Raw genomic sequence first — 22,203 nt, 5'->3', positions numbered from 1 at the left:
TGCTCTTTCACTCAGGATGGGGTGTGGTGGTGTGACCATAGCTAACTGCAGCCTCAAACATCTGGGCTCAAGTGATTTTCCCATGTCAGCCTCCTGAGTAGCTAGGACTACAGGCATGCACCAAAAGCCTGACTAATTTTTAAATTTTTTTATGGAGACAAATTCTCGCTATGTTCCCCAAGCTGGCCTCAAACTCTTGGCCTCAGGCCATCCTCCTGTCTTGGCCTCCCAAAACACTGGGATTACAGGTGTGAGTCACTGCACTCGGCCATAATTTTCTTAAGTACTTCCTTTACATACATTTAGAACCACGCTGGTGTTATAATTTTTGTTTCAACTACCAAATATAATTTAGAAAACATAAGAGGAGAAGAAAAGTCTATTGTATTTATCAATACTTCTGTTTATCACCTTCTTTCCCCTTTCCTCACATCTCAAGCTTCCTTCTTTTGTTTCCTTTCTGTTTAGAGAACTCCTTTATTCTTTTAGAGTAAATGTAGTGGCAACAAATTCTTAGATTTTCTTCATCTGAAAATGTCTTGATTTCCCTTCCCTCCATTCCTGAAAAATATTTTCATCAGGTATAGGATTCTGCATTGACAGTCCTTTTAGCATTTGAAAAATTTAGTGGCATATCCTTCTGGTGGCCTCCATGGTTACTGATGAGAAATCTGTTATTTCAATGCCTTTTTTTTGAGGTGCTGCATCTGGTGAAAGCCTTCTTGCTAACAGGGACTCTGCAAAGTCCTGAGGGGGTGCAGGGCATCACATGGTGAGGGGGCTGAGTATGCTAGCTCAAATATCTCCTCCTCTTCTTATAAAGCCACCAGTCCTATTCCCATGATAACCCATGAATCCATAAACCCATGAATGGATTAATCTATTCAAAAGAGCAGAGCCCTCATGACTCAATTACCTCTTAAAGGTCCCAACTCTCAACACTGCTACACTGGGGATTATATTTCAACATGAATTTTGGTGGAAATAAATACTCAAACTACAGCATTTTCTATAATGTGTCATTTTTTCCTGGCTGCTTTCAAGATCTTTTTGTTGGTCTTCAGTTTTGACAAGTTTAATTATGATGTTTCTTGCTGTGGATTTCTTTGGATTTCTTCTGAATGAGGTTTGTTTAGCTTCTTGAATCTGCAGGTTTATGTCTTTCACCAAATGTAGAAAATTTTCAGTCATTACTTGGTTACTTTTTCAGCCCTACTGTCTTTTCCTCTCCTTCTGGGACTCTGATAATAGGACTGTAACACCTTTTGTTATAGTATCTGAGGTCCCTGAGATTCTGTTGATTTTTCAGTCTATTTTCTATTGTTAAGACTGGATAATTTCTATTGTTCTGTCTTCCAGTTCATTGATTCCTATCCCCTCCATTCTGTTGTTGAGCTCATCTACAAAGCTTTTTACTTTGATTGTTGTATTTTCTCAAGTATTAATACTTCTAAAACAACAGAATGATTAATATCTTATAGATTTTAAGGTCTATAATAATGAAATATACATATATAGAATTTAATTCTGCTGTAATGTAATCAGGATATATTTTCAACTATGCAAACACAGGCATATCAATAGTCACAGAAGTAACATAGCTAATAAGGTCTTCCTTCCTTCTTTACCTACCCTCCTATTCAAGCATCTATCCTTGGCTCTACCATCAACTTTAATAAGCAAAGATAAATTTCATTAGTGTGGGGGTTTAAACTTCCATATTAGAAGATAGTATAAACATGCTAATTTTTTTATACAACAGCAATGGTTTCCAAACTTTACTGTAAATCAGAATAACCTGGAAAGCTTGTTAAAACATGGACTACTGGGCCGTCCCCAAACTTTGTGATTCAGTAGGTCTGGAGTGGGGCACAAGAATTTGTATCTTTTTATTATTATACTTTAAGTTCTGGAATACATGTGCAGAACGTGCAGGTTTGTTACATAGGTATACATATGCCATGGTGGTTTCCTGCACCCATCAACCTGTCATCTACATTAAGTATTTCTCCTAATGCTATCCCTCCCCTAGCCCCAATCCACCGAAAGGCCCCAGTGTGTGATGTTCCCCTCCCCGTGTACCTGTGTTCTCATTGTTCAACTCCCACTTATGAGTGAGAACATGCGGTGTTCGGTTTTCTGTTCCTGTGATAGTTTGCTGAGAATAATGCTTTCCAGCTTCGTCCATGTCCCTGCAAAGGACATGAACTCATCCTTCTTTATGGCTGCATAGTATTACATGGTGCATATGTGCCATACTTTCTTTATGCAGTCTATCATTGACGGGCATTTGGGTTGGTTCCCAGTCTTTGCTATTGTGAACAGTGCTGTCATAAACATATGTGTGCATGTGTCTTTATAGCAGAATGATTTATCATCCTTTGGGTGGTAAAGGGATAAAACCCAGTAATGGGATTGCTAGGTTAAATGGTATTTCTGGTTCTAGATTCTTGAAGAATCACCACACCATCTTCCACAATGGTTGAATTTACACTCCCACCAACAGTGTAAAAGCATTCCTATTTCTCCACATCCTCTCCAGCATCTATTTCCTGACTTTTTACTGATCACCATTCTAACTGGCATGATGAGATGGTATCTCATTGTGGTTTGATTTGCATTTTTTCTAATGACCAGTGATGATGAACTTTTTTTCATGTTTGTTGGCTGCATAAATGTCTTCTTTTGGGAAGTGTCTGTTCATATCCTTTGCCCACTTTTTGATGGTTTTTTTTTTCTTGTAAATCTGTTTAACTTCCTTGTAGATTCTGGATATTAGCCCTTTGTCAGATGGATAGATTGCAAACATTTTCTCTCATTCTGTAGGCTGCCTCTTCACTCTGATGATAGTTTCTTTTACTGTTTAGAAGCTCTTTAGTTTAATAAGATGCCATGTGTCAATTCTGGCTTTTGTTGCCATTGTTTTTGGTGTTTTAGCCATGAAGTCTTTGCCCACGCCTATGTCCTGAATGGTACTGCCTAGGTTTTCTTCTAGAGTTTTCACAGTATTAGGTTTTACATTTAAGTTTTTAATCCATCTTGAGTTAATTTTTGTATGAGGTGTAAGGAAGGGGTCCAGTTTCAGTTTTCTGCATATGACTAGCCAGTTTCCCCAGCACCATTTATTAAATAGGGAATCCTTTCCCCATTGCTTGTTTTTATCAGGTTTGTCAAAGATCAGATTACTGTAGATGTGTGGCATTATTTCTGAGGTCTCTATGCTGTTCCATTGGTTTATATATCTGTTTTGGTACCAGTACCATGCTATTCTGGTTACTATAGCCTTGTAGTTTGAAGTGAGGTAGCATGATGCCTCCAGCTTTGTTCTTTTTGCTTAGGATTGTCTTGACTATATGGGCTCTTTTTTGGTTCCATATGAAATGTAAAGTAGTTTTCTCTAATTCTGTGAAGAAAGTCAGTGGTAGCTTGATGGGGATAGCATTGAATCTATAAATTACTTTGGGCGGTATGGCCATTTTCATGATATTGATTCTTCCTATCCATGAGCACAGAATGTTTTTCCATTTGTTTGTGTTCTCTCTTATTTCCTTGAGGAATGATTTGTAGTTCTCCTTGAAGAGGTCCTTCACATACTTTGTAAGTTGTATTGCTAGGTATTTTATTATCTTTGCAGCAATTGTGAATGGGGGTCACTCATGATTTGGCTCTCTGTCTTTTATTTGTATATAGGAATGCTTGTGGTTTTTCCACATTGATTTTGTATCCTGAGACTTTGCTGAAGTTGCTTATCAGCTTAAGGAGATTTCTGGCTGAGAGGATGGACTTTTCTAAATATACAATCATGTCATCTACAAACATGATTTGACTTCCTCTCTTCCTATTTAAATGTCCTTTATTTCTCTCTCTTGCCTGATTGCCCTGGCCAAAATTTCCAATAATATGTTTATAGGATTAGTAAGAGAGGGCGTCCTTGTCTTGTGTCAGTTCTTAAAGGGAATGCTTCCAGCTTTTACCCATTCAGTATGATACTGACTGTGGGTTTGTCATAAATAGTTCTTATTATTTTGAGAAACACTCCATCAATACCTAATTTATTGAGAGATTTTAGTATAAAAAAGTGTTGAATTTTATCGAGGTCTTTTATACATCTATTGAGGTAATTAAGTGTTTTTTGTCATTGGTTCTGTTTAAATGGATTACGTTTATTGATTTGTGTATGTTGAACCAGCCTTGCATTCCAGGGATGAAGCCAACTTGATCGTGGTGGATAAGCTTTTTGATGTGCTGCTACATTTGGTTTGCCAGTATTTTACTGAGGATTTTCATATCCACGTTCATCAGGGATATTGGCCTGAAATTTTCTTTTTTTGTTGTGTCTCTGCCAGGTTTTGGTATCAGGATGATGCTGACCTCATAAAGTGAGTTAGGGAGGAGTTCCTCTTTTTCTGTTGTTTAGAATAGTTTCAGAAGGAATGGTAACAGCTCCTCTTTGTATCTCTGGTAGAATTCACCTGTCAATCTGTCTGGTCCTGGGCTTTTTTTGGTTGGTAGGCTATTAATTACTGCCTCCATTTCAGAACTTGTTATTGGTCTATTCAGAGATTCAACTTCTTCCTGGTTTAGTCTTGGGAGTGTGTATGTGTCCAGGAATTTATCCATTTCTTCTAGATTTTCTAGTTTATTTGCATAGAGGTGTTTATAGTATTCTCCGATGGTAGTTTGTATTTCTGTGGGATCAGTGGTGATATCCCCTTTATCGTTTTTTATTGTGTCTATTTGATTCTTCTCTCTTTTCTTCTTTATTCGTCTGGCTAGTGGTCTATCTAGTTTGTTAACCTTTACAAAAAACCAGCTCCTGGACTCATTGATATTTTTGAAGGGTTTTTCATGTCTCTATCTCCTTCAGTTCTGCTCTAAACTTAGTTATTTGTCTTCTGCTAGCTTTTGAATTTGTTTGCTCTTGCTTCCCTAGTTCTTTTAATTATGACATTAGGGTGTCAATCTTAGATCTTTCCCACTTTCTCCTGTGGGCATTTGGTGCTATAAATTTCCCTCTGAACGCTGCTTTAGCTGTGTCCCAGAGATTCTGGTACGTTGTGTCTTTGTTCTCGTTGGTTTCAAATAACTTACTTATTTCTGCCTTAATTTCGTTAGGTACCCAGTAGTCACTCAGGAGCAGGTTGTTCAGTTTCCATGTAGTTGTGCGAGTTTCTGAATCCTGAGTTCTAATTTGATTGCACTGTGGTCTGAGAGACTGTTTATTATGATTTCCATTCTTTTGCATTTGCTGAGGAGTGTTTTACTTCCAATTATGTGGTCAATTTTAGTATAAGTGCAATGTGGTGCTGAGAAGAATTTATATTCTTTTGATTTGGGGTGGAGAGTTCTGTAGATGTCTATTAGGTCTGCTTGGTCCAGAGTTGAGTTCAGGTCCTGAATATCCTTGTTAATTTTCTGCCTTGTTGATCTAATATTGACAGTGTGATGTTAAAGTCTCCCACTATCATTATATGGGAGTCTAAGTCTCTTTGTAGGTCTCTAAGAATTGCTTTATGACTCTGGGTACTCCTGTATTGGGTGCATATGTATTTAGGATAGTTAATTCTTCTTGTTGCATTGATCCCTTTACCATTATGTAATGCCCTTCTTTGTCTTTTTGGATCTTTGTTGGTTTAAAGTCTGTTTCATCAGAGACTAGGATTGCAACCCTTGCTTTTTTTTTTTTTTTTTTGCTTTCCATTTGTGTGGGAAATATTCCTCCATCCCTTTATTTTAGCCTGTGTGTGTCTTTGCACATGAGATGGGTCTCCTGAATACAGCACACCAATGGGTCTTGACTCTTTTTCCAATTTGCTAGTCTGTGTCTTTCAACTGGGGCATTTAGCCCGTTTACATTTAAGGTTAATATTGTTATGTGTGAATTTGATCGTGTCATTATGATGCTAGCTGTTTATTTTGCCCATTGGTTGATGCAGTTTCTTCATAGTGTCAATGGTCTTTACAATTTGGTATGTTTTTGCAGTGGCTGGTACCAGTTTTCCTTTCCATATTTAGTGCTTCCTTCAGGAGCTCTTGTAAGGCAGGCCTGGTGGTGACAGAATCTCTCAGCATTTGCTTGTCTGTAAAGGATTTTATTTGTCCTTTGCTTAGGAAGCTTAGTTTGGCTGGATATGAAATTCTGGGCTGAAAATTCTTTTCTTTAAGAATGTTGAATATTGGCCCCCACTCTCTTCTGGCTTGTAGGGTTTCTGCAGAGAGATATGCTGTTAGTCTGATGGGCTTCCCTTTGGGGGTAACCTGACCTTTCTCTCTGGCTGCCCTTAACATTTTTTGCTTCATTTCAACCTTGGTGAACCTGACAATTATGTGTCTTGGGGTAGCTCTTCTCAAGGAGTATCTTTGTGGCGTTCTCTGTATTTCCTGAATTTGAATGTTGGCCTGTCTTGCTTAGGTTTGCGGAAGTTCTCCTGGATAATATCCTGAAGGGTGTTTTCCAACTTGGTTCCATTCTCCCCGTCACTTTCAGATACACCAAAAAAACGTAGGTTTGGTCTCTTCACATAGTCCCACATTTCTTGGAGGCTTTGTTCGTTCCTTTTCATTCTTTTTTCTCTAATCTTGTCTTCACACTTTATTTCATTATGTTGATCTTCAATCTCTGATATCCTTTCTTCTGCTTGATCAATTCAGCTATTGATACTTGTGTATGCTTCATGAAGTTCTCATGCTGTTTTTCAGGTCCATCAGGTCATTTATGTTCTTCTCTAAACTCGTTATTTTGGTTAGCAATTCCTCTAACCTTTTATCAAGGTTCACAGCCTCCTTGCCTTGGGTTAGAACATGCTCCTTTAGCTCGGAAGAGTTTCTTACTACCCACCTTCCGAAGCCTACTTCTGTCAATTCGTCAAACTCATTCTCCATCCAGTTTGGTTCCCTTGCTAGTGAGGAGTTGTGATCCTTTGGAGGGGAAGAGGCGTTCTGGTTTTTGGAATTTTCAGCCTTTTTGCGCTGGTTTTTCTTCATCTTCGTGGATTTATCTATGTTTGGTCTTTGATGCTGGTGACCTTTGGATGGGGTTTTTGTGTGGACATCCTTTTTATTGATGTTGATGCTATTCCTTTCTGTTTGTTAGTTTTCCTTCTAACAGTTAGAAGGAAAGGTCTGCCGGAGTTTGCTGGAGGTCCACTCCAGACCCTGTTTGCCTGGGTATGGCACAGCAGAGGCTGCAGAACAGCAAAGGTTGCTGCCTGTTCCTTCCTCTGGAAGCTTTGTCCCAGAGGGGCACCTGCCAGATGCCAGCTGGAGCTCTCCTGTATGTGGTGTTGGTCAACCCCTGCTGGGAGGTATCTCCCAGTCAGGACACATGGGTGTCAGGGACCCACTTGAGGAGGCAGTCTGTCACTGGTGTTCTAGGCGCCACTGGGTTGTAAAAAAAAAAAATTCCTGCAGCAAGTTCGGTGTCTGCTCAAATGGCCACCCAGTTTTGTGCTTGAATCCCAGGGCCCTGGTGGCACAGGCACCGAAGAGAATCTCCTTGTCTGTAGGTTGTAAAGACCATGGAAAAAGTGTAGTATCTGGGCCGGAGTGCACTGTTCCTCAGGGCACAGTCTCTCACGACTTCCCTTGGCTAGGGGAGGGAGTTCTCTGATCCCTTGTGCTTCCCGGATGTGGCGAAGCCTCACCCTGCTTCAGCTTGCCCCCCACAGTCTGCACCCACTGTCTAACCAGTCCCAGTGAGATGAGCTGGGTACCTCAGTTGGAAATGCAGAAATCACCTGCCTTCTGCGTTGATCTCACTGGGAGCTGCAGACCGGAGCTGTTCCTATTCGGCTGACTTGCCAGCCACTCCCTCTTCTTTCATTGTATAATGTCTAAACTGAGGCCCAGGGACTTTAATTGCTTATCTAAAGTTAAAAATTTCACAACCCAGCCAGCAATATGACCCAGTCCCATACTTCTAAGACTTTTTCATTACTTATTACTTATTTAATTAAAAATTATTTATATTGAAACTCAAGGCACAGCATTTTGCAAGAGCGTGTAACCAGCAGAAACTTTTTTATATCACTATTTCCTCTCTAGCGGCAGAGGGATAAGGAAGGGAAGCCCAGGTTCTTCCTACTGAACCTCCAATCTTCATAGAGACTCTTCTTTACCTCCAATGCTGCTGTTGCCATCTGTGCTGGCTAGCCAGGAACAGTTATCAATCCCCTAATCATGTGGCCAATTCAAAATGTCAGTCTTTGTTTTGTCGGGTGTAGTTGTAGAAAGCTGCATTTTCCAAGTTTCCAACGAGAGTTGTGACGTCTGTGAAAACAGTGAACTAGCAAAATTTGGCTGATAATCTCACACCCTTACACATAGTTATATTCTGATCTTTACATTTTTGAATATACTGCCAACCCCTACCGCAGCCCTTATTCTTCTTACATTGGCTTCTAGTGTTTTACTTAATGTTTCTAAGCAACCAGCTAAAATTGGCAACAGTATATTAAAAGAAAGGGAAAACGATTACTGCTTATCAGTTTAGCACAGTGTTCATAAGTTCGCTGAATGAACCCTAAATGATAGATTTTCACTGATAAATATATTTTGGCTTTTTTCACTGTATTATGATATTCTGTATTGCAGAAAAAGTTGCATATGATAGAACAAAGATTTGCCTCTATTTATAATGTCAGTTTGAGGTCTAATTAATCCCTCATCACCATAGTTATTGATTTTCTCTTTTTGAATTGTATTTTAATAACCATCTGTGAGAACAGGCAGAAAGCCTGTCTCTGGAAACAATGTCTTGATATTCAGGGACTTGAGAACAGCTGCAGTCTGTTATTTTTCTTTTCTTAATAGCTGAATGTTGCATCCTGTAGTTTGGTTTTCATTCACTAATCTGAGCAAAGGATTCTGCCTTTCTTTCTAATTCAAGTTCCATTAACATAGTGTGTTAACATTCTGCATGACTCTTCAGTTTAAGTTACCTTTTCAACTAAAAATAAATCCCATCTGGGCTTCTGGTTTCTAAACTTACCCTATAATCCTCTTGGCCTTGGCATTACTATTTCTCTTATGTAAGAATCTCTCCACTCTCAGGCTCTGCCAAAATCCAGTTCTTTTACTAATTCAAATTTCACTCTTCCACCTCAACATGGTATTAATAAAATGAGTGGATATAAAACTGTGTATATATGCTCTGTGTGTGAATAAGTTAATTTATATTTGAATGAATCTGTTTGTATTTAATTGTAGGCGTTTATAGCCAGGTTGGCAAAAAGTGTGTGGGAAGGGATAAGAAAGGGTAAGTAAGCCTGGTAAAGAGGAAGAAAAACTCTATAGGAGCCACAAAAAATAATAGTAATAAGACTGGTGTTGAAGAGAGGAGATGACTATCATTTATTCATTTTCTGCTGAGATGCCCTTTTCTTTCCCTTTCATAAAGATTGCCAAATATAATCTATAAGAAGCCATTTGTGGAGATACCTAACTTTACTTATTTGTAAATTGAACCTCTGTCCAATTAGTGTTTGCAGTAGAAATTACTAGACAATGGATGTTGCCATATTTAATAAAGGATATAAAATTGTAACACTGAAGTAGATTTAATAAACTCTTCTGTGTCATCAGCACCATTGTTCTCTCATTTAAAACCATGGAAGAGTGTTTCGTAGTATTTTGTGCAGACTAGCAACATCAGCATCATCTGGGAACATATAGAAATACAAATTCTTCCTGGGGGAAGGGGCGACTGTTTGTGCAGCTTCAGCAGACTTAAGCATTCCTGCCTGCCAGCTGTGAAGAGAGCAGGAGGATCTCCCAGCACAGCGCTCAAGCTCTCTTAAGGGACAGACTGCCTCCTCAAGTGGGTCCCTGACACTCATGTGTCCTGACTGGGAGATACCTCCCAGCAGGGGTTGACCAACACCACATACAGGAGAGCTCCAGCTGGCATCTGGCAGGTGCCCCTCTGGGACAAAGCTTCCAGAGGAAGGAACAGGCAGCAACCTTTGCTGTTCTGCAGCCTCTGCTGTGCCATACCCAGGCAAACAGGGTCTGGAGTGGACCTCCAGCAAACTCCGGCAGACCTTTCCTTCTAACTGTTAGAAGGAAAACTAACAAACAGAAAGGAATAGCATCAACATCAATAAAAAGGATGTCCACACAAAAACCCCATCCAAAGGTCACCAGCATCAAAGACCAAACATAGATAAATCCACGAAGATGAAGAAAAACCAGCGCAAAAAGGCTGAAAATTCCAAAAACCAGAACGCCTCTTCCCCTCCAAAGGATCACAACTCCTCACTAGCAAGGGAACCAAACTGGATGGAGAATGAGTTTGACGAATTGACAGAAGTAGGCTTCGGAAGGTGGGTAGTAAGAAACTCTTCCGAGCTAAAGGAGCATGTTCTAACCCAAGGCAAGGAGGCTGTGAACCTTGATAAAAGGTTAGAGGAATTGCTAACCAAAATAACGAGTTTAGAGAAGAACATAAATGACCTGATGGACCTGAAAAACAGCATGAGAACTTCATGAAGCATACACAAGTATCAATAGCTGAATTGATCAAGCAGAAGAAAGGATATCAGAGATTGAAGATCAACATAATGAAATAAAGTGTGAAGACAAGATTAGAGAAAAAAGAATGAAAAGGAACGAACAAAGCCTCCAAGAAATGTGGGACTATGTGAAGAGACCAAACCTACGTTTTTTTGGTGTATCTGAAAGTGACGGGGAGAATGGAACCAAGTTGGAAAACACCCTTCAGGATATTATCCAGGAGAACTTCCGCAAACCTAAGCAAGACAGGCCAACATTCAAATTCAGGAAATACAGAGAACGCCACAAAGATACTCCTTGAGAAGAGCTACCCCAAGACACATAATTGTCAGGTTCACCAAGGTTGAAATGAAGCAAAAAATGTTAAGGGCAGCCAGAGAGAAAGGTCAGGTTACCCCCAAAGGGAAGCCCATCAGACTAACAGCATATCTCTCTGCAGAAACCCTACAAGCCAGAAGAGAGTGGGGGCCAATATTCAACATTCTTAAAGAAAAGAATTTTCAGCCCAGAATTTCATATCCAGCCAAACTAAGCTTCCTAAGCAAAGGACAAATAAAATCCTTTACAGACAAGCAAATGCTGAGAGATTCTGTCACCACCAGGCCTGCCTTACAAGAGCTCCTGAAGGAAGCACTAAATATGGAAAGGAAAACTGGTACCAGCCACTGCAAAAACATACCAAATTGTAAAGACCATTGACACTATGAAGAAACTGCATCAACCAATGGGCAAAATAAACAGCTAGCATCATAATGACACGATCAAATTCACACATAACAATATTAACCTTAAATGTAAACGGGCTAAATGCCCCAGTTGAAAGACACAGACTAGCAAATTGGAAAAAGAGTCAAGACCCATTGGTGTGCTGTATTCAGGAGACCCATCTCATGTGCAAAGACACACACAGGCTAAAATAAAGGGATGGAGGAATATTTCCCACACAAATGGAAAGCAAAAAAAAAAAAAAAAAGCAAGGGTTGCAATCCTAGTCTCTGATGAAACAGACTTTAAACCAACAAAGATCCAAAAAGACAAAGAAGGGCATTACATAATGGTAAAGGGATCAATGCAACAAGAAGAATTAACTATCCTAAATACATATGCACCCAATACAGGAGTACCCAGAGTCATAAAGCAATTCTTAGAGACCTACAAAGAGACTTAGACTCCCATATAATGATAGTGGGAGACCTTAACATCACACTGTCAATATTAGATCAACAAGGCAGAAAATTAACAAGGATATTCAGGACCTGAACTCAACTCTGGACCAAGCAGACCTAATAGACATCTACAGAACTCTCCACCCCAAATCAAAAGAATATAAATTCTTCTCAGCACCACATTGCACTTATACTAAAATTGACCACATAATTGGAAGTAAAACACTCCTCAGCAAATGCAAAAGAATGGAAATCATAATAAACAGTCTCTCAGACCACAGTGCAATCAAATTAGAACTCAGGATTCAGAAACTCGCACAACTACATGGAAACTGAACAACCTGCTCCTGAGTGACTACTGGGTACCTAACGAAATTAAGGCAGAAATAAGTAAGTTATTTGAAACCAACGAGAACAAAGACACAACGTACCAGAATCTCTGGGACACAGCTAAAGCAGCGTTCAGAGGGAAATTTATAGCACCAAATGCCCACAGGAGAAAGTGGGAAAGATCTAAGATTGACACCCTAACGTCATAATTAAAAGAACTAGGGAAGCAAGAGCAAACAAATTCAAAAGCTAGCAGAAGACAAATAACTAAGTTTAGAGCAGAACTGAAGGAGATAGAGACATGAAAAACCCTTCAAAAATATCAATGAGTCCAGGAGCTGGTTTTTTGTAAAGGTTAACAAACTAGATAGACCACTAGCCAGACGAATAAAGAAGAAAAGAGAGAAGAATCAAATAGACACAATAAAAAACGATAAAGGGGATATCACCACTGATCCCACAGAAATACAAACTACCATCGGAGAATACTATAAACACCTCTATGCAAATAAACTAGAAAATCTAGAAGAAATGGATAAATTCCTGGACACATACACACTCCCAAGACTAAACCAGGAAGAAGCTGAATCTCTGAATAGACCAATAACAAGTTCTGAAATGGAGGCAGTAATTAATAGCCTACCAACCAAAAAAAGCCCAGGACCAGACAGATTGACAGGTGAATTCTACCAGAGATACAAAGAGGAGCTGTTACCATTCCTTCTGAAACTATTCTAAACAACAGAAAAAGAGGAACTCCTCCCTAACTCACTTTATGAGGTCAGCATCATCCTGATACCAAAACCTGGCAGAGACACAACAAAAAAAGAAAATTTCAGGCCAATATCCCTGATGAACGTGGATATGAAAATCCTCAGTAAAATACTGACAAACCAAATGTAGCAGCACATCAAAAAGCTTATCCACCACGATCAAGTTGGCTTCATCCCTGGAATGCAGGGCTAGTTCAACATACACAAGTTAATAAATGTAACCTATCACTTAAAAAGAACCGATGACAAAAACCACACAATTTTCTCAATAACTACCAAAAAGTCCTTCAATAAAATTCAACACCCCATTCATGCTAAAAACTCTCAATAAACTAGGTATTGATGGAATGCTTCTCTTAATAAGAGCTATTTATGACAAAGCCACAGCTAATATCATACTGAATGGGCAAAAGCTGGAAGCATTCCCTTTTAAAACTGACACAAGACAAGGATGCTCTCTCTCACTACTCTTATTCAACATATTATTGGAAATTTTGGCCAGGGCAGTCAGGCAAGAGAAAGAAAGGGCATTTAAATAGGAAGAGAGGAAGTCAAATTGTCTCTGTTTGCAGATGACATGATTATATATTTGGAAAACCCCATCATCTCAACCCAGAATCTCCTTAAGCTGATATGCAACTTCAGCAAAGTCTCAGGATACAAAATCAGTGTGCAAAAATCACAAGCATTCCTATACACCAAAAATAGACAAACAGAGCCAAATCATCAGTGAACTCCCATTCATAACTGCTACAAAGAGAATAAAATACCTAGCAATACAACTTACAAAGGATGTGAAGCACCTCTTCAAGGAGAACTACAAACCACTGCTCAAGGAAAGAAGAGAGGACACAAAGGGAAAAACATTCCATCCTCATGGATAGGAAGAATCAATATTGTGAAAATGGCCATACTGCCCAAAGTAATTTATAGATTCAATGCTATCCCCATCAAGCTACCATTGACTTTCTTCACAGAATTGGAAAAAACTACTTTACATTTCATGTGGAACCAAAAAGAGCCTGTATAGCCAAGACAATCCTAAGCAAAAAGAACAAAGCTGGAGACATCACACTACCTGACTGCAAACTATACTACAAGGCTACAGTAACCAAAACAGCATGATACTGGTACCAAAACAGATATATATATAGACCAATGGAACCGGATAAAGGTCTCAGAAATAATGCCACACATCTACAATAATCTGATCTTTGACAAATCTGACAAAAACAACCAATGGGGAAAGGATTCCCTATTTAATAAATGGTGCTGGGAAAACTGGCTAGCCATATGCAGAAAACTGAAACTGGAATCCTTCCTTACACCTCATACAAAAATTAACTCAAGATGAATTAAAGACTTAAACATAAAACCTAAAACCATAAAAACCCTAGAAGAAAACCTAGGCAATACCATTCAGGACATAGGCGTGGGCAAAGACTTGATGACTAAAACATCAAAAGCAATGCTAACAAAAGCCAAAATTGACAAATGGCATCTAATTAAACTAAACAGCTCCTGCACAGCAAAAGAAACTATCATCAGAGTGAAGAGGCAACCTACAGAATGGAGAAAATGTTTGCAATCTATCCATCTGACAAAGGGCTAACATCCAAAATCTACAAGGAACTTAAACAAATTTGCAAGAAAAATCAACCTACTCCATCAAAAAGTGGGCAAAGGATATGAACAGACACTTCTCAAAAGAAGACATTTATGTAGCCAACAAACATATGAAAAAAAGCTCATCATCACTCGTCATTAGAGAAATGCAAATCAAAACCACAATGAGATACCATCTCGTGCCAGTTAGAATGGCGATCAGTAAAAAGTCAGGAAACAACAAATGCTGGAGAGGATGTGGAGAAACAAGAATGCTTTTACACTGCTGGTGGGAGTGTAAATTAGTTCAACCATTGTGGAAGACAGTGTGGCGATTCCTCAAGGATCTACAACCAGAAATACCATTTGACCCAGCAATCCCATTAATGGGTATATACCCAAAGGAAGATAAATAATTCTACTATCAAGACACACACACATATGTTTATTACAGCACTGTTTGCAATAGCAAAGACTGGGAACCAACCCAAATGCCCATCAATGATGGACTGGATAAAGAAAATATGGCACATATGCACCATGGAATACTATGCAGCCATAAAGAGGGATGAGTTCATGTCCTTTGCAGGGACATGGATGAAGCTGGAAACCATCATTCTCGGCAAACTAACACAGGAATAGAAAACCAAACACTGCATGTTCTCACTCATAAGTGGCAGTTGAACAATGAGAACACATGGACACAGGAAGGGGAACATCACACACCAGGACCTGTCAGTGAGTGGGGGACTAGGGAAGGGATAGCATTAGGAGAAATACTTAATGTAGATGACGGGTTGATGGGTGCAGGCAACCACCATTGCACGTGTATACCTATGAAACAAACTTGCACGTTCTGCACATGTATCCCAGAACTTAAAAAAAAAAAGATGGCTTAAGTCAATTGTTCCTAAGGTTTCAAAAAAGAACTTCAAGGTCTACCTGAGGGGAATGGTGCTGAATGAATAGGTTTACTCACAGCAACTCTGCTTAATATAATTATGCTCTAATAAATTGTTTTTTTAAAAAAAGTGTTTTGTCACAATCAAAAACAAGAACAAAAATAAGTTTAAAAACCACTAGTTTATATCATTTCTTAGATCACTTTCATCTCTACAACTATTCAAGAACAAAATGGAAAAGACTCATAAACCTACCAAAAAGTTTTAAAATTCTCTAATAGTGTGACCTAGATAACGGCCTGTAATAGAGAAATTCAGGAAGTATGGAAACTTACAATGTATACGTCATCTATTATAAAAAACTGATTTTTAATTATGAATTTCTACCTTAAACACGGTATAAGAAAATATCTGAAAACAACAACAACAAAAAAACAAAACAACCAAAAAAAAAAAAAAGAACAACCATCCAACCAAACTTGTCTTCTTTTTCTTTTTCTGGATCTACATTATGTCTGTACATTATTTTATACTCCCCCCAACAAAGGATGGAGTCTAATTTGCCTCCTTTTGAATATAAGCCAGGCTTAATGACTCCTTGCTAATCAACAAAAGTGGCAGAAGTGAAGCTGCATGAGTAGGTTATTAAAAGGCAATAACATTTGTGCTTGGCTCTCTCTTTCGAGATGTTTGTCTTTGGAATTCCGTCACCATGCTGTGAGGATGCCAAGAGCCACCTGAAAAAGGCCATATGTAGGTGTTTCATCTAAGGTCCAAGCCTACAACCAGCATCAATCATCAGGCATGGGAATGATCAAGCCTTCAGGTGATTCCAGCTCTCAGTATTCAAGCCCCCTCAGCTAATGCTCAGGAGAACCAAGACGAGCTTTCCCCACTGATCCCCACACAAATTACGTATTTGTGAATAAAATAAACATTGCTGGTATTTTAAGCCACTAAGTTTAGGGGAGGTTTACTATTATATATTCAATAGATACTGGAACATGTATAAACAGAAATCACATAATCTCTCAGAATCTCATACTCCTTATCTGTTAAAGAAACAAAGGGAGGTTTTTCAGGTTAAGATGTCAGACTGAGCATATTTTAATTCCTCCCGAAATTCCACTTTAACTACAGTAAAAGATTCTGTTGTTGTTTTAAAGATATAAGTCTATAAGGACAAACAGAACAGGTGAAATAGCCATAGCCTCAAAGGTAAAAAAAAACTAGGAAGCAGAGATGTCAGTGAAAATTGGTTTAGTAGACCTGAGACAGCTAAATACCAAGCCCCAATAAGGAAATCACAAAGTAACTGATTTATACTGCAGAATTCTTAAAGGGCACAGAATCAGGAACTGGGAATATAAGGGGGAAGGCAAAAATAAGAACTATGGTAAAAACTGAATAAAAAGTTAGCTCCCTAGATCTCTCCCTTGCCACTACATGACTATCCCTCCTCCATCCCTACCCAAGCAAAAGTCTGGAAATTCCTATTATTTGGAGAGGGTAAAAAAGAGGTGCTTTGGACTAGGGAATGCCAGACACAGATGAGGTTATAAAAACTATACCAAGACATAGTGGCAGTAAACAACTAATTACTGAATACTAAGTGATTGACCAATCAAGAAAGACTCCCAATCTCCTTCTCCCCACAAACAGAATACTTACCCTGCCCCTCCCTCAGACAGAAGACTGGAAGACACTTTCGTGGGGAATCTGATTAGGCTAAGAAGAAATAACTAAAGACGTGGACATCAGGGTTCCTCAATCAACAGGCTACCCAAATCGCCTCATAATAAAGCTTATGGTTAACAAATCTTATTTATGCCTCACCTTCCAATCATCCATCTTGGTTCCCTCATTAACCATGAGCAGAAAATCAAAGACTACCAAACTTCTGATGACAGCCTCCAATATGGAGGACAGAGACCAAAACAAACAGACAAAAGCAACGTGGAAGAATCAGACACCATGCAGGGAAAAGAAAAAAATTTTTAAACTTATTACTAGCTTTCTCAGAGGAATAAAAGATAGTATACCCATGAAATAAAAGGGTACTATAAAAAAGAAAGATTCAGAGGGGAAAAAATTCTTCACAATTAAAGGCATAATAGCAGAAGTAAGATACTCAATAGAAGAGTTTTGAGAATACTCCCTAAATCATAAAGCAAAAGAGAAGAGAAATGCAAGTAAAAAAGAAAATTTAGGAGTCCAGAAAGTCTGGCTTTTGAATAACAGGAGATCCAGAAAGAAAGGATAGAAAAAACAGAGGAGAGAAAATCATCAACAAAATAATTCAAGAAAATTTTCTGGAATTTAAGGACATGAAGCTGCTAGACCGAGTATATAGCACAACGGATGAATACAAACCCCACACCAAGGCACAACACTGTGCAATTTCAAAACTTCCAAGATAAGAGATGGCTCAACAAGCTTCGAGAGAGACAGAGACAGAGGTAGAGAGACATCTGATTCAAAGGAACAGGAATCACAGCGGCCTGAGGTGGGAGCTGCACTCCACAAAGACTGGAACTGAGTGGCCTGAAATTTAGAAATGTTGATACTCGTCATCACCAAGACCCTGACTGCCTTTGTACTCTTTTTTAACTGAAGACAGAATGTACAGATGAGCCTACTTCTTATTCCTGGCTTGCCAGCGGGGTCATGAAGTCCCTGCTCTCCTCTTTCTCTGCTGACTCAGCTGAGGACACTCAGGTCACCTCACAGATTGAACCTATAGTACTCTTGACAGTTGGAGGAGTCTTTCTGACAGACATCTAATAGTCTCAACTGCAGCTCTGCCACATGTCCCAAGAGGTGTCCTTTGTTTCTCAGGACTCATTCACACAGAGGGAACTATAAAAAAGGGAACAATAGTTAACCTCTGGACAGAAGTGTAGGGCAAAGTGATTGGGGTGGGTTCCCTGGGGCTTTTATAGTGCCAGTAGTGCTCTTGATTGCTGAGTTCTTGGGTTTTAATTTTATTATTAAAATGTATAGAAATGTTGATTATAGTCTTCTGCATGTATAACACATTTTGGATTTTTAAAATGTGTGCCATCAGTTGCTAAGAGTAATGTTCCTGCCCCATGATACCTTCCTCCACAACTAAACTGCTCATCTACATACATTGTCATAACATGTACTGAACTTCCTAAGATATAGAATTAAATACTTTTTAAATGCTTTCATACATATCTTTACAGCTTCATAAGGTAGCTTCTTTATCACCCAGTTTTACAGATGAGAAAATAAGCACAGAGAGGTTAAATAAATTTTCTAGGATTGTACAGTTTGTATGTTACAGAGCCAGAATTCAAACCCAGCCTGAGAAGCTACAAAACTCATGTTATTCCCACTATTGAACAATGCCAAACCTTATACTATGTATAAAAACAAATAATAAAATGGAAAACTAAATTCACATGGGTGTAGGAGCCATTAAACTATAAGATGTCCCAAAAAAAGAAGAACAAAAAAAATTCAACAAGCATCAAGCAAAATCAATATAGTGGAAAATTAACCATTTAAATAATAAAACATAGGTGTAAAATGGCACTTTACGACTCAACATGCCCAATTTCCTCATTCTATAAATGTTTTGACAAAATAAAAAACAAGAGGGCTAAGTTATCTGTTTAAGGTCACGTTGGTGGTTACAGGTAGTAGTTGAGTCAAAGACTCAGTTCTTAACTGACAACGTGTGAGTACCAGCCAGGTAATAATAAATGAGCTACAAGTTGAAGGATCCCTGTATCAGTTTAGTACTTTGGTACTGCTTATGACTGCTTCAGTAGTGGCAGGCAGCTGAAACAAGGAAAGACCAGAATGGATTAGTCATAACAAGTGGTTTTTACATCATTGTCTATAGGATGACTTTTCTGAACATTTGGCAAAAAATAAAATTGAAGGTGGGAGAGAGAAAGGAAGAAAGACAGGAAAAAAAAGTCTGACTCACAGGACTTTAGCCATCAGAGCCAAATAAAGCAAATACATTCATTAGATTTTAGAGATGTACTTTTTACTAAGTTCAATGATGTGTGTTTATAAAACTGTAATAAAAGCAAGGGTGAAATGTTCTTTTATGAGCCTAGTTATAGAAATATTTGAAAGTCCCCTCTCTATAAAGTTATCTTTAGTGAAACAGATGTCTTAATCTGGACATATCTTACAGAATTTATTACAGCCTTGAGATGGGTTTGACATTCCAACAGGGTAAGCATGCCAGAAACCCAGAAAAAGTGCCTTCCATTCATTACCTTATTCAGTAAATTATTAACTAAGTATAGACTACATGCACCACGAATGCTAGGTCCTGGAAACAAACAGATGGATTCAAACTCAAGGAGACTGTACATGCATTTACTCCTGGGCCCAACAACCCCACATCTAGAAATATCCTATAGATAAACCTGCAGATGAACAAAGCGACATATGTACAGAGTCATTCATTGTGGCACTGTCTGCAATAACAAAATAATGAACACAAATCATTTATTTTAATAGGGATCTGAGTAAATAAATCCAGTTTACTTACTTCAATACAAATGCACATCCAATACAATGGAATATATTTGTAAAAAATAATAAAGAAGTTTTCTATGTACTGATACAGAAAGATATCTAGAATACATGAACTGGACAAAAAGCAAGGTTCTGGACAATGCATACATAGTTACCTACCAAAGGTGGAAAATGAGAATATTTATTTATATTTGCTTGCATTTGCATAAAAAACCACAGGAAAGAATACAAGAGATAACAGAAAAGAGAGTGAAAGTGAGATGTCTGAAACATATTTATTTTTATAGTTTTGACTTTTGAAACACATAGATGTGTTACCTATTCAATAAAAAGTTATCTTTAATATAAAAAAGAAAAAATAACTCTTCCCATAGGAAGAGTTAAGAAAAGTCAAATCCAAGTTACCCACTCTGACCTAGGGAAAGATCTTAGAGATTTAGTCTAAAATCAGTTCATTCTTTAAGGAAACCTGTAGATGGAGTTATTTGGGCCTTGAAAATACTTCTTCTAAGGTAGGAATCCTTACGTGGCAAGTCCTTTGCTTTCTGCAAATAGCAAGCCCTGTGCTATGCTTCTTCTAACACCTGCCCCTCAAGTTGCTCTTAGAGAAAATGTAAAACTCTGGAGTACTTGACCTGTGAAGATCACAGGACTCACACACAGATCCAATTGCGATTTCAGCTGAAGACCACTTGTTCTTCCCTGGCTATTTCAGAGTGACAAAGATCACAGTATGCTTTTCTCCAGGGGGTGTAAAAACTACAGAATTCATTATGTCATATCAAGGTTCTACTAAACTCATGAAATGGGCTGAGTTGGCTATGAGCTTGCTCTCAAGGTAAATGTCAGAGTTCATAGCTACTCTTTTCTGAACTACCTAGGCTGGAAAGATTTTTTTTTTAAAAGTTTGGGGAAGAATTGCTTCATTTCTTTTAAAGATATTCTGTGCTACTTAAAAATGTTTCAATTAAGTGTGAAAGGGGCATCATAACTTTAAAAAGGAAGACACAAGAGAGTAAGGGAGGATGTAGTGCTAACCTCCTCTCCTCTATCATTTATCATCCAGGTTGTTTCTCTGAAGAGATATCATCACTAGCAGCTGTTACAGTAGGTAAAACTCCTACACTTCTCACTTATTTTTAAAAGGACAGCCAATTTGACAGGCATACCTAGTCATGTGATCCACAGGGAGGAAAGGCATTCCTCAGCTGTTAGGTGAACCCACGCTGGGTTTCTGCAGTTTCCCTAATATCACTTGAAGATCAGACGGGGAAACAAGCTGTTAGAGAATACCCAGCATAGGTCCTACTACCAGAGAAGAGGGAGGAAAATTATAATAACTGCCAAGAATGAGGCATCTTTGAAAAAACAATCTTATTGGCAAGTAAGAGAGGCTTCCCAAAACATCAAGGAACTATAAACATGCTTACATTTGGAAGATGTAGTCTAACTTTCTATTCAATAAAAGAATTACTCTGCAGTGCCCTTAACAAATAAACTCCATGCCACACCTGAATTCAGGTGGCATCCAGATAGAACAGCTAGGAAAATTCAGTACCAGGAGTTCTAATAAGATAAAGGAAGTCTGCTAAAAGGTCTACTCATCAAGAGTCAGGGTCATTTATGCAAATACCCCAAGTTCGCAGTTCCTCACCAGTAATGGAACAAAGCTGGACGGAGAATGACTTTGAAGAGTTGAGAGAAGAAGGCTTCAGACAATCAAACTACTCCGAGCTACAGGAGGAAATTCAAACCAAAGGCAAAGAAGTTAAAAACTTTGAAAAAATTTTAGACGAATGTATAACTAGAATAAGCAATACACAGAAGTGCTTAAAGGAGCTGATGGAGCTGAAAGCCAAGGCTCGAGAATCACGTGAAGAATGCAGAAGCCTCAGGAGCCAATGCGATCAACTGGAAGAATGGGTATCTTTCCAGTGATGGAAGATCAAATGAATGAAATGAAGCGAGAAGGGAAGTTTAGAGAAAAAAGAATAAAAAGAAACGAACAAAGCCTCCAAGAAATATGGGACTATGTGAAAAGACCAAATCTATGTCTGACTGGTGTACCTGAAAGTGACGGGGAGAATGGAACCAAGTTGGAAAACACTCTGCAGGATATTATCCAGGAGAACTTCCCCAATCTAGCAAGGCAGGCCAACATTCAGATTCAGGAAATACAGAGAACTCCACAAAGATACTCCTCGAGAAGAGCAACTCCAAGACACATAATTGTCAGATTCACCAAAGTTGAAATGAAGGAAAAAATGTTAAGGGAAGCCAGAGAGAAACGTTGGGTTACCCACAAAGGGAAGCCCATCAGACTAACAGCAGATCTCTCAGCAGAAACTCTACAAGCCAGAAGAGAGTGGGGGCCAATATTCAACATTC

At 38.7% G+C, this 22,203-nt stretch overlaps 1 protein-coding gene across 3 annotated transcripts in view; it reads right to left on the bottom strand.

Moving 5' to 3' along the window:
- The window catches only part of HECTD2 (HECT domain E3 ubiquitin protein ligase 2), a 104,423-nt gene that overhangs the window by 60,728 nt on the left and 21,492 nt on the right, over positions 1-22,203 (bottom strand). Inside the window, exon 1 of one of the 3 annotated variants that reach the window (XM_063710320.1) lies at positions 8,118-8,243. The exons of the other annotated variants lie outside the window; for them this stretch is intronic. The gene's annotated coding sequence lies outside the window, so the exon portion shown is untranslated. Of the gene's footprint in view, positions 1-8,117; positions 8,244-22,203 lie in introns of those variants that run through there. 3 annotated transcript variants of the gene reach the window in all.

This window comes from Gorilla gorilla, chromosome 8, assembly GCF_029281585.2.
Source record: "Gorilla gorilla gorilla isolate KB3781 chromosome 8, NHGRI_mGorGor1-v2.1_pri, whole genome shotgun sequence".
NCBI classification, from domain to species: domain Eukaryota; kingdom Metazoa; phylum Chordata; class Mammalia; order Primates; family Hominidae; genus Gorilla; species Gorilla gorilla.
This window is presented reverse-complemented; position numbering and strand designations above follow the sequence as displayed.